The sequence below is a fragment of the Corapipo altera genome, unplaced genomic scaffold (assembly GCF_003945725.1).
Source record: "Corapipo altera isolate COAL_440 unplaced genomic scaffold, ASM394572v1 308, whole genome shotgun sequence".
Taxonomy (NCBI): domain Eukaryota; kingdom Metazoa; phylum Chordata; class Aves; order Passeriformes; family Pipridae; genus Corapipo; species Corapipo altera.
The window spans coordinates 5,121,262-5,132,145 of record NW_020884925.1 but is presented as its reverse complement, the minus strand read 5'-3'; the positions used below and the strand labels follow the sequence as shown (position 1 = coordinate 5,132,145).

The following is a 10,884-nucleotide window of genomic DNA, read 5'->3' as shown; positions in this document are numbered from 1 at the left end:
CTGTGGGGGCGGGGCCGGCGCCAGCAGGGAAGGATGACACGGAGTGGGATCGCTGAGCTGGAAGGGATCCGGCGGGATCATCCAGTCCTGCTCTTGGCCCTGCACGAAGCCATCCCGAACAACCCCACCCTGTCCTTGAGAGCGTTGTCCGAACCCTCCTGAAGCTCTGGCTGCCTTGGTGCTGTGCCCACTGCCCTGGGGAGCCCGTTCAGTGCCTGACCACCCTCTGGGGAAAGAACATTTTCCTGAGATCCAGCCCAAATCTCCCCTGACACCACTCCAGCCATTCCCTGGGTGCTGTCCCTGGTCCCCACAGAGCAGAGCTCAGTGCCTGCCCCTCCTCTGCCCCTCACGAGGATGTTGCAGACCGCGGCGAGGTCTCCCCTCAGCCTCCTCCAGGCTGAACGCACCAAGTGCCCCCGGCCAGTCCTCCCATGGCTGAGGGACGGCTCAGGGACGGCTCCCCCCATGGCTGAGGGACGGCTCAGGGACGGCTCCCCCCATGGCTGAGGGACGGCTCAGGGACGGCTCCCCCCGTGGCTGAGGGACGGCTCAGGGACGGCTCAGGGACGGCTCAGGGATGGCTCAGGGATGGCTCAGGGATGGCTGCCCCCGTGGCTCACGGATGGCTCAGAGATGGCTCTCGCCCCCCCGACCCCGGGGCCGAGGCGCTGCCCCCCGCGGGATCGCGGGGCGGGCGGGCCCCGCCCCGGGCAGCCCTCGGCCGGAGGTGATTAACCCTAATTAGCTGCTGCCCCTGGGCATCGGCACCGCCCTGCCCGCTGCCCGCCCGGCCGCTTGTCGTAGGAGAGTTACCCGAGAGACCGAGCCCGGGATACAGAAGGGGAAATAGGCAGTCCCGTCGCTGAGCTCCGTGTGTTAGACAGTGCTGTGCCTGAACTTGAGTGGGGGACGTGTGAGAGCAGTGTCGGAAAGAGGAGTGGAACCTTCTCCATGAGACTCACAGAATGGTTTGGGGTGGAAGGGGACCATGAAGATCATCCAGTGCCAGCCCCTGCCATGGGCAAGGCCACCTTCCACTAGCCCCGGTTGTTCCAAGCCCTGTCCAACCTGGCCTTGGACACTTCCAGGGACCCAGGGGCAGCCACAGCTTCTCTGGGCAACCTGTGCCAGGGCCTCCCCACCCTCACAGGGGAGAATTTTTTCCTAGTATGTAATCTAAACCTATTCTCAGTTTGAACCCATTCCCCTTGTCCTGTCACTAAATGCTCTTGTGGCTAGTTTTGCCCCATCTTTCCCATAAGTTCCCTTCAGGTACTGGATAGATAATGTCAGTATTACAAACCAGTGAGGCACTGCTTACAGAGCTATGGAGCAAAGGCCCTGAATCTCCACGTCATTTGCCACTACAACTTAAGCTGTATAAATATGGCATCCAAAATACAGACCTTGTTCATCACATATGCACAGTAGAAGCTCAGGACATTACACAAATCTATTTTAAAAAATGTTTTTCACATACTTCAGAATGCTAATGGTAGTTACTTACCATTATGGAGGAGGAGATAAGGATGGAAGTAAGGCTTTGCTAAGGTTTAGAACCTACCACTAACATACTGTTATAATATACAGGCAGCTACTGATTAAATTACAGCCGACCTACTGCCTGATAGCTACAATAACAATAGCAAATTTTTTTTATTGTAGGGTGCTGAAGGAACTTGCAATGAATGTGACAGATGTGGAGAAGTGTGGAAACAATTAAGAAGTAGCATAAAGGTGCAGAAAAAGCATGGAGGAAAACATGAGAAAGAAAAATAACACTAAAGAAGAAAAGAAAGCACAGGTACCACCAACCAGCAAAGATAAAATCTACAAATAACAGGAAAAAAAGCACAAGTATTAAGGTAAATTAATTAGAGCATTGAAACTATATTCAGAAAGAACTAGTATCATGCACAGCAAATGGCCTGAGGCCTGTATACATTATCATATAAAAGTTACAAATGTAAAGCAAGAACTGCTTAAGTATAAAGAAAGAGTATGTAACCACTGGTAGGGAGAAATACAGTAAAGCAACAAAAAGGAAAAAATGTATCCTGCCACCTTTGTTTGTCACTGGTGTTTGTTTGTGGAGGTAAGGATGCAAGAAGATGACCAAATGCTCTATGCTTAAGGATGTGATTTTTTTCTGGCTGCTCCCAGCTGCACACCAAACCTGTGACTAGTGCTCCTACTTTGGAACTTCCTGTGTCTGTAACAGCCCAGCTTTTAATAGTGGAGGTGTGGTTATGAGGCTCTTGTGATCTGTTTGTGAGGTACTTGCCCAGATATTGAGGACTGAATGGCAAGAGAGCTCAGCCTGTTGTCAGAGGATCTGTGACAGTTGGAACTATTCCAGAATGAGCTGGGCCTGGCTGAGCTGTAAAGATCGAGGGTGTCTGTGATTCCTGGAGGGGCACAGCGCACCTCAGAGAAGAAAAGTTCCCTTCCAGGGGCCACTCGGTTAACAAGGATCAAAACTTACCCGAACACCCCTTGTTTTATCAGCAAACATAAGTTTGCCAGTTGTCAGAGTACAGATTTTGAATCAGTACTGTTCTTTTCTGGTATAGATAAAGTAGAAAATGAGATTGATTTCTGTAGAGAATAATTTTATTACCCAACAGATAATTTTCCTTGTCTTTCAACAGAGCAGTCATAAGTATTGGACCACCATGACTTACAAAGTCGAGGCTGAAAGTTTTCCAGTAAATTAACATTTTAATAAAAATTAAATGTCATATTAAGTACTTCTAATGCTTTTCTAAATGTGCTTCAGTTGCTGATAAAACTGTATTTAAATGCACAAATGTCGTCTGCAGGACTCCAACGCCCAGCTCGTCCACAATGCTCAGCAAATTGTGCAATTCGCCATCTCTGACACGGGGTGGCACAACATAGCTGGGAATCCATCGAGTGCGAAATGGAATCCAGAGCACACGCGAACAAGAGGTCAGAGCCAACTACGAGGGAATGTTGAATAATTCTATTTCTAAACATCAGACAATTGCAAATATAAGCATTTTCTGACACGAAAACTTTACTAAAGAGAACAGGCTTGAAGGAATAATGCTCTATTGCATGAATTTGTCCTGTACATGGTAGGAATAAACTGTTACACGATTTTGGGGCATCACATATTTCACAATTAACCTTTAAATAGAAATTAGTCATCAAAAGCAACAGAATACAAAACATTCGTCTTTTTAATAGTCCTTTCACATTTTACATATTAGAAAAATATTTTCTAGTAATCTAAAAAAACCCCACCACCTAGATGAAAAGTGCCCCCCTTTCAAGTGGTTCAAGCAACAGCTCAGAAATGTTGGAATTTGAAAACATGAATTTGAATGTCTGTCTCTGTGGGGTTGCATGTACAGACTGCATTTGTACACAATTCCTTCTTGCTATTTTCCCTATGCAGGAAGTTCAAATACTGTTGTGGGATTTTTTTCCCCCCAACTTTATTTTGCCCTTTTTTGATGGTAAGGGCTTTGGGCTATGGTTTTGTAGCCCACACAAATAATTTGGCTCCTGTCTTAGACACCTGTGATATGAAATTACAAGATCAGCACATCCTGGAGCAGCAGCTTTCAGATCTGTGGGCAGGAAGTGTTTAATATTTTGCTTCACTTCTGCTATTCCTATCACCACTTCTGGAAAGCCATTCTATTGGAATCAGCTGTCCCACTGCAGTAGGTGGATTTCATGGTCTTGGTATATCATGAGGGATTATTGATCCTATAGTGACCCTCCTCACATTCTTTCTGTGTCTCTGTGTCCCCTCTCCCAGCTCCCCCTGAGCTACTTCAGATCCACCCCACGATGCTGCAGTGGACTAGTTCTTCAGCAGACTTGCACTTCACATCTCCTGACACCCCCACCCCCATGTTTTGTCTTTTTCTATCTCTGAACAAATCCCTGGCTTTTGAAAAGAAGCCAAGGTCTAAACCAGGTCTCAGTGAAGAACTTGTGTTTGGAATTCAGCTGGAAGAGTACAACAAATAGAGAGAGTGCACATCTTTCTAAGAGTCAACCCAAAACCCAGACCTTGGCCATTTCAGGGGCAGAGCTGTTACCCACACACAAATGAGAACCTGTTCATCCTCTGTGGGTATGATTTCAGGGGTGTTTATATATTTTTCTCTAGCAGAGAACAGTTTGTTGGCTACAAACAGCCATACTGGTACGAGAGAAAGCAAGAGCCAGCTTAGCAGCCAGGAGAATCCTTCTGTCTGTATTGGTGGGGGGACGTGTTATGATTATTTAGTTTATAGAATCTATTTATGTTCTTCATTACTCTTTAAATAAGATTTCTGTATCTGCAAGTGAAAGGTACTAAATGCATTGCTATTAATACCATATTTGCTAATTTCTATGCCCTCAAGAAAAGTGGATATTAATTTCACTTCAGCTGAAAACTGAGGGACCTATTAACTGTGGGAATAATGTGGAAAAATAACAGCAATAGGAGATCTCTTGCATTTGCCTCTTCCAGATAAGGACTGTGAGACAATCCCAATACACCAATAGCACTGCAGACAAACGTGTGGTTGTGTACTGTTAACTCACAGTCCTTAATTTGTACTGGCAGGTCTGCCTGTGTCAGAAAAAGGAGGCAGTTACACATAGGCACACATAACTTTTGTTTTCTGAGGTTATTTTCTGCATAGTTATTTTTGACATGGTAAACATTCTTATCTTTCTGTGCCTTGTAAAAAAGGTCTGATCTTTGCCATTTGCAGTATCAGATTAATGTCTACAAAAATGCTGTGTTAATAATATTATTTTTATCATATTGTGGTCTTAATCCAATATCAAGGGTGGAGGAATCACACTAGGAAAATATTTGTGCATAATCAAAAAATCTGCAGCTTCCTTCATAGGAAACAGTTGGGTTCTCAGTTTGTGTGTCTGTGTGCTCTGATGGTCAGGCTGTTATTCATGCTTGGTGCAGGATGCATTCAGTGATACTTGGTTCAGCTCACTTCTAACAGGTTCTGAAAAAAAACACAAAACACATGAAGCACCCTGTTACATGGACAGAAGATATCTTTGCTGGTTGAGCTTGAGGGGAAAAATGGGTACAATTATATATTCTTTTAATTATTCATGACTTGGGTCTGAAGTGAATGTGTATACATTTTTCACTTACTCACTTTATAAAATTCAGAACTAAGCCCAGAAGCAGTTTTATTCTTGGCAGCAAGACAAGTTTCCTTTCCTCAACGAACCAGTCAAAGGAATTGTTCCTCAGAGAGTTTGTCATCCCCGTGTATCCCAGAGAGGCAGGAGGGAAGCTGGCATTCATTACACCCCCGTCACACATCTGTGTGTACACTCCCTCCCTCTCTGCCTGTGACAACAAGCCCCTCTCAGAGGACTGTGTTTATATCCAGCGTATGGTTTCATTTGTGTAGTTGATTTGCAGTTCATTAATCTAGAAAGTATAGCCCAGTTCTGCTAAGGACAATGTACCCATCCATATCTGCTTATTCCACCTTCTGTCCCCAATGCACCACAGTTTGGAGAGAGGGAATTTGTGCTGTTTTGAGGAGCAACTGCAGCTAAAGCAGCTCAGGAGCCAAAGCCGATGTAAACACACACCAGGAAATTGTTTTGATGTGTCCTCTCAGGCTGCTGGCAATGCACTGTGCTTCCTTGGGAGACATGCAAATTTATGGGACACAACTTGACATGATTAAGGCAATGCATACAGAGGAGGTAATTGCCCTTTGGCAAGGGAATGATGTCAAGAGCCAACAATTCTTTACGTTCTTGGCAGTGCAGGTAGGATCGTGAAACTGGGGCCTCTTGGAGTTTCATTATAATTTCGGTGTCGGATTTGGTATTGTTTAAAAAATGTTTGTCCAATGTTGTATTCCTATTAGTTGTTTGCAGGGGAACCTAAGAACAGTGGTCAATTTGTAGTCATCAAAACCTATATCTGTATCTGCTGCTATTGTGACAGCTTATGATAGCTTGTTGAGTTTGGAGACAACAACAACAACAACAAAGAGGAGTTAAAATAATGCCACAGGGAGACACCAACTTCTGCTGCTCACTCAAAGCAGTGGGGTTCTTCACTTTGAAATGTAATTATCAGAGACACTGACTGATAATGTCCTTGTTGGCAGACATGTGCTCAGAACTCATCCAACATGCCTGAGTAGAGTCAGATTCAGCTCGTGTCAGGGTTAATGAGGAATTACTGATCACTACCTGGGAATCTGGGGGCAAGAATGGCTGAACTTAAGGTGAAAGACTCCGTATCCTATTACCACTCCCCTGAGTCAGCCTAGCAAATAGCCAACTGTAATGTCTTAATTACCCGCCTGTTAGGACCGAGCCTGTTCTGCCTTGCAAGCTGCGCGCGTTGCTAATTCCATGGGGTGAGCACACAGGGAACGGGCACTGGGGCTGTGCTGGGCCAGGCAGGGTTCCCACTGCGCTGCACAGCCAGGCTGGGCACTGGGAAGGTGCTGAATTGTCACCCTTTTGTTCAGTGCAAAGCCAAGGAAAAGCGAAGCCGTGCTCTTTGTGTGCTCAGACATTACTGCTCCCGGACAAGGCAGACTGTCTGTGCCAAACTTAAGAGGGGAAAGGAATGCAAAGGAAGACATTGGTGGGAGGAGCACAAGGTGTGCAGCCCTGGAGCTGGCACCTCTCACACCTCTGCTGGCCAGAGCCTCTGGCACACAGCTCTGCTGCCCCGAGTGCCCCGAGCCGGGGGCACTGCAGCCCTGCTGGGCTGGGTGCAGGGGGAGCAGAGACGAAGTGTGCTCGGGGTGTGTTGTGTTCTGCCTGGGAACAGCTGCCGTACGATTCTTCAGGGACTTGTACCATCTGCTACAGATGAAAATCTATCATGTTACACAGTGCCTTTATCAGAAATAGAAGCTTGGAAGAACATCACAAAGCTGTGATTAGTTTGCTAGTACAAATTTGACTTTTGAACTACAAAACTACTTCCAAAAATCACATTCTCTCATTTGTCCAGTGGATAATTGATAAATACTTGGATAACTAAAACTGTGTAATTAAAAAATGTGTAATTTCTTGAGGTTTTTTAGATCTAAAAAAATATAGTCCCAAAGTTCTTTTTAGAGCTAAAAAGCTTCACATTTGGGGTTTTTTCCATCCCTCTCCATCAGTAAATGATTTCTTTGACATTTCCTCCACTGGTACCTGTCACATTCTTATTTAAATTCATTTTTGGTTGTCTATTGCATTACGTATGAAATGCAATTTTTTGAGGTAATTCCTATCTAAGCTTTCTGCATCAGTCCCTGGCCCTTCATGTCCAAGATTTTATTCAGGTAGAATGCCTAGATTTTATCCTAGCCATTAATTTTAATTTTCAAACAGTATTTTCTGAAGATTAGCTAAATTAAATCATTTTTGCAATTAGTGTCAAATTAATCCATAATGGAAGGTAGATAACAGCAGAGATGAAGTCTCTTAGATTTTGACAGATACTCTCATTGAGTTTAATGTTTTGTATAATATCTCCTTAAGTGAGCAGAGAGCTCCCTCCCTCACACCTTGGCTGCAAACCACAGAGAATAACAAAGCTCTTTTTCCATTGCTGGATTCTAAGGGTCAGTGTTGGTAACACTGACTCTATTAAAAACCATTTTTTGCCTTTATCAGGCCTTATCTCTGGCACTCAGTAGCTAATGGTTGCTGAAGCTCCATGGATTGTAACATACAGTCTGCCACAAAAAAACAACCAACCAAAACCAAACCAAAGACAAAACCAAACCAACACCCAAACCCCCTCAAACTTGATTTCATAGCTTTAAGTGAAAAAGAAGCCAAATGATCAGTCCAAGTAGTGGAAATCAGAGAATCAACCTCCAGTAGGCAGACTAGTGGGGAAAAGGAGGCTGGAAGTGGATTAACAAACCAGTCACCTCAGGATGAATTCCCAGACCAACGAGCATTGGGTCTGAACAAACCTGACAGTCTGAGGAGTCTGGCATTTAGACTGATTCAAATAAAAGCAAGCAAGCCCACTGGCACTCACCTGAGCTCGCTGGGGTGCTTGGCCATAGCCCTCTGTGCCCCAAGTGTTTGGTTTGAGGTGCCTGGTCCTGAGCAGCCCTTCTGCTCTGCCCCGTGGCTGAACCCAACCCGCATTTCTCCCAGGATTAAACGTTTACTCCTGACTGCTCGGGGCCCTCAGGCACTTCCATTTTCTAAGAAAAGTTTGTTTTGTTTTTAATAAGCAGGGACGTTGGTGTAATGGTTCATTTATTCTGGCATCATATGGCATCACTTAAATTGTTTGGTTTAAATCAAAACTTCTTTTTGTGCCTGATCTGTCCTAGCAGATTTCATTGGCAGTTTTGTTTGAAGTAGTAACATGTTACAAATTACTGAGATTCAGGAATAGATGAAGAATTTCTAGAAAAGATCTATGAAGTTTGAGAAGACAAGTGAGCAGTTGCAAGGGGATAAACTTAATTGTTTATCACTATTTGCTGTTTTTGGATGAACTTCCCTTGTGTACTCTGTAAGTGTCCTTTGGGCTTGGTCATACCCTACCAGTCTGGCAAGATTCTCAGAAAATACCAAGAGAGCTGCTGAGCAAAAATCAAACAAACATAAACCTGAAGAAACCACCCCACCTCCCTCCAAACTCCAAATGTGACTTCCTGTCATCACGGGTAAACACAGAAACCTTGAGATCCTGGGGTTAAACATGCAGGGTGTGGGTAAAATTAAAGAACTGAAGTGCTGAAACTGGGGGCAGTGAGACCTTCAGCAAACAGACAGGATTCTACCTTTCTGCAGGTATGTGGTGGTGCACTTTGGCTGCTGCAGTTGCCCAGTCCAGCTGCATCTTTGTGGCAGAGGATGCCAGACTGTGACACAGGCTGCAGAACAAGAAGGTGCCTATTTCTTCTCTACCACAGTTTAAAGCCCATCTTATCAGAACCAGTTGAAAGCTGTGGCAATTTGAACTAAATTACTGCATTATTAGTTTAATGAGCAAAAGCTGTCTCTGCTGGCTCTCCCATGGAAGCAGTAACAGAGAGTTCCTAATAACCCCTCCTGAACTGGAGATAATGAATCAAAGCCTTTTGGATGCCTTTGAAATTAAGACTGACATATGGGAAATCTGTGTGTAATTTTCAGTCCTGCTCCTTTCAGGACCTTGGCCAAGGAAGATCCCATTCTAAGGTGTGGTTCCTTCTTCCCCAGTTCACAAAGAAGCCCTGTAGACTATAAATTCTTCTGCATAGGATGATGTTAAGCTGTTAGTTTTGCACAGTGAGGCCTTGGCTTTCTCTGGAGCTATTTAATGATACTGTAGCATCAACCAACAATGCCAAACTATTGATTTAGGGATCATTTAAATTCGGTGTTAATGATATTTGTTCAGCTATAGTCTTGTGTATGAACCTCACAAATGAGGAATACTCCCAAGTCCTTGAAACTCCTTCTATGAATATCCTCTGGAATATTTAGGCCTTTCAATTTAGTTCACGTTTAGTTGAATGTGTGAGCTCTGCAGTGATTAATGAGATCTCTGAGAATGGTGATGTCTCCCTCCAATACTGTTGCCTTGTAAAGTTTGCACCTAAGTGCTTCCAGAGACCTAAAAATCATTTGTGAGTATCAGTCTGTTCTCTCACAGACATCCTGTGGATCTCAAATTCAACAGAAATAGGGGAGATAAGGAACAGAGGTAAAAGCACAGCATTTTGTAGCCAGGTGTTCATATACAAAATTAAATCAGTCCTACTTGTTGGCTAGAACATTGCTAAAGAGGAAATTTTTTCTGAAAACAGAACTGAAAATCTTTTGCATCACTGCTGTTCACTCTAGGGAAGCAAAAATCAATACAGATTTGGCTAGAGGTGGATTTTGTTAGATTCAAGTAAAATGTGAAAACCACTGTCAGACAGGACATTGTTGGGGCATCATAAGCACCATAAGAAAATAAAAACACAGTAAGAGATGCGTCTGTTGTGTCCCACAGTCTTCAGTTTATCCCCTAAGCACACAAAAGAAATGAGCAAACCAGAAAAAGCCTTATAGAATGGAGCAATCTAGAATATTGCTCTCAATATCCAATGCATTTACAAACTGCTATTACTAAATATGACTCATCAAGATTAAAAAAGGAAAATAATTTAGTCAGAGCTGTTGTCAAGTTAGTATTTAATGTTACTTTTTGTATTTGCTGTGATAAGCACTAAAATTTGCACACTCCTTGATAAATCATTGTTTAGCAATGTCTAGAGGGTCCAGTAAATGGTTTGGAATTGCCACAATGTAATAAATGGTTATTTGATAATGAATGAAATTGTTTGAAAATACTGTTAAAATGTCAAGTTTTAACATATAGAACATTAGTCAAAAGGAGTGCAAACATGGAAACCATAGTGACACTATAAATATACTGCAACAAATGCATTTATTTGTACAGGGCAAATAGTAGGTGCTGTATACAAACCAGTATAAATTGATATATGAAGTTAATTTCAATCTGTAAAAGTAATTGCATTGGTTTAACTTATTTAACTCTCCTTACAGTAATATTTATAGCAGAATGAGAAAGTAAAGAAATAAATGATGATAAATAGATAAAATACATAGGAAATGGGAATTGTTTTCCAGTTTAATTATGCTGTCACATAAAATTATCACAGAAATACACTATGCCGACAAGGAGAATACATTAAAATCCCATTACGCTGTGCAGAGTTGGCTAGTTTTTGTTACTGTTTATTCCACAAATAGCTTTTCATCTTTTCAACTATCATGAACAGTTATACTTTGTAAAAAAATAGAGTGCTGCCTAAAGGACAATATAGGCTGTGCCAGTTGGTGATTGGCCTGTAGAACAAAGCTGGGAAGTAAGAATGT

General features: G+C 43.2%; 1 long non-coding RNA gene across 1 annotated transcript; it reads left to right on the top strand.

The window, feature by feature from the left end:
* The first annotated feature begins 635 nt into the window (after positions 1-635).
* Positions 636-3,070, top strand: LOC113954019. Its single transcript, XR_003530082.1, has 3 exons — positions 636-730; positions 1,669-1,868; positions 2,826-3,070. It is a non-coding gene; the product is annotated as an uncharacterized LOC113954019 (long non-coding RNA).
* Positions 3,071-10,884: the final 7,814 nt, after the last annotated feature.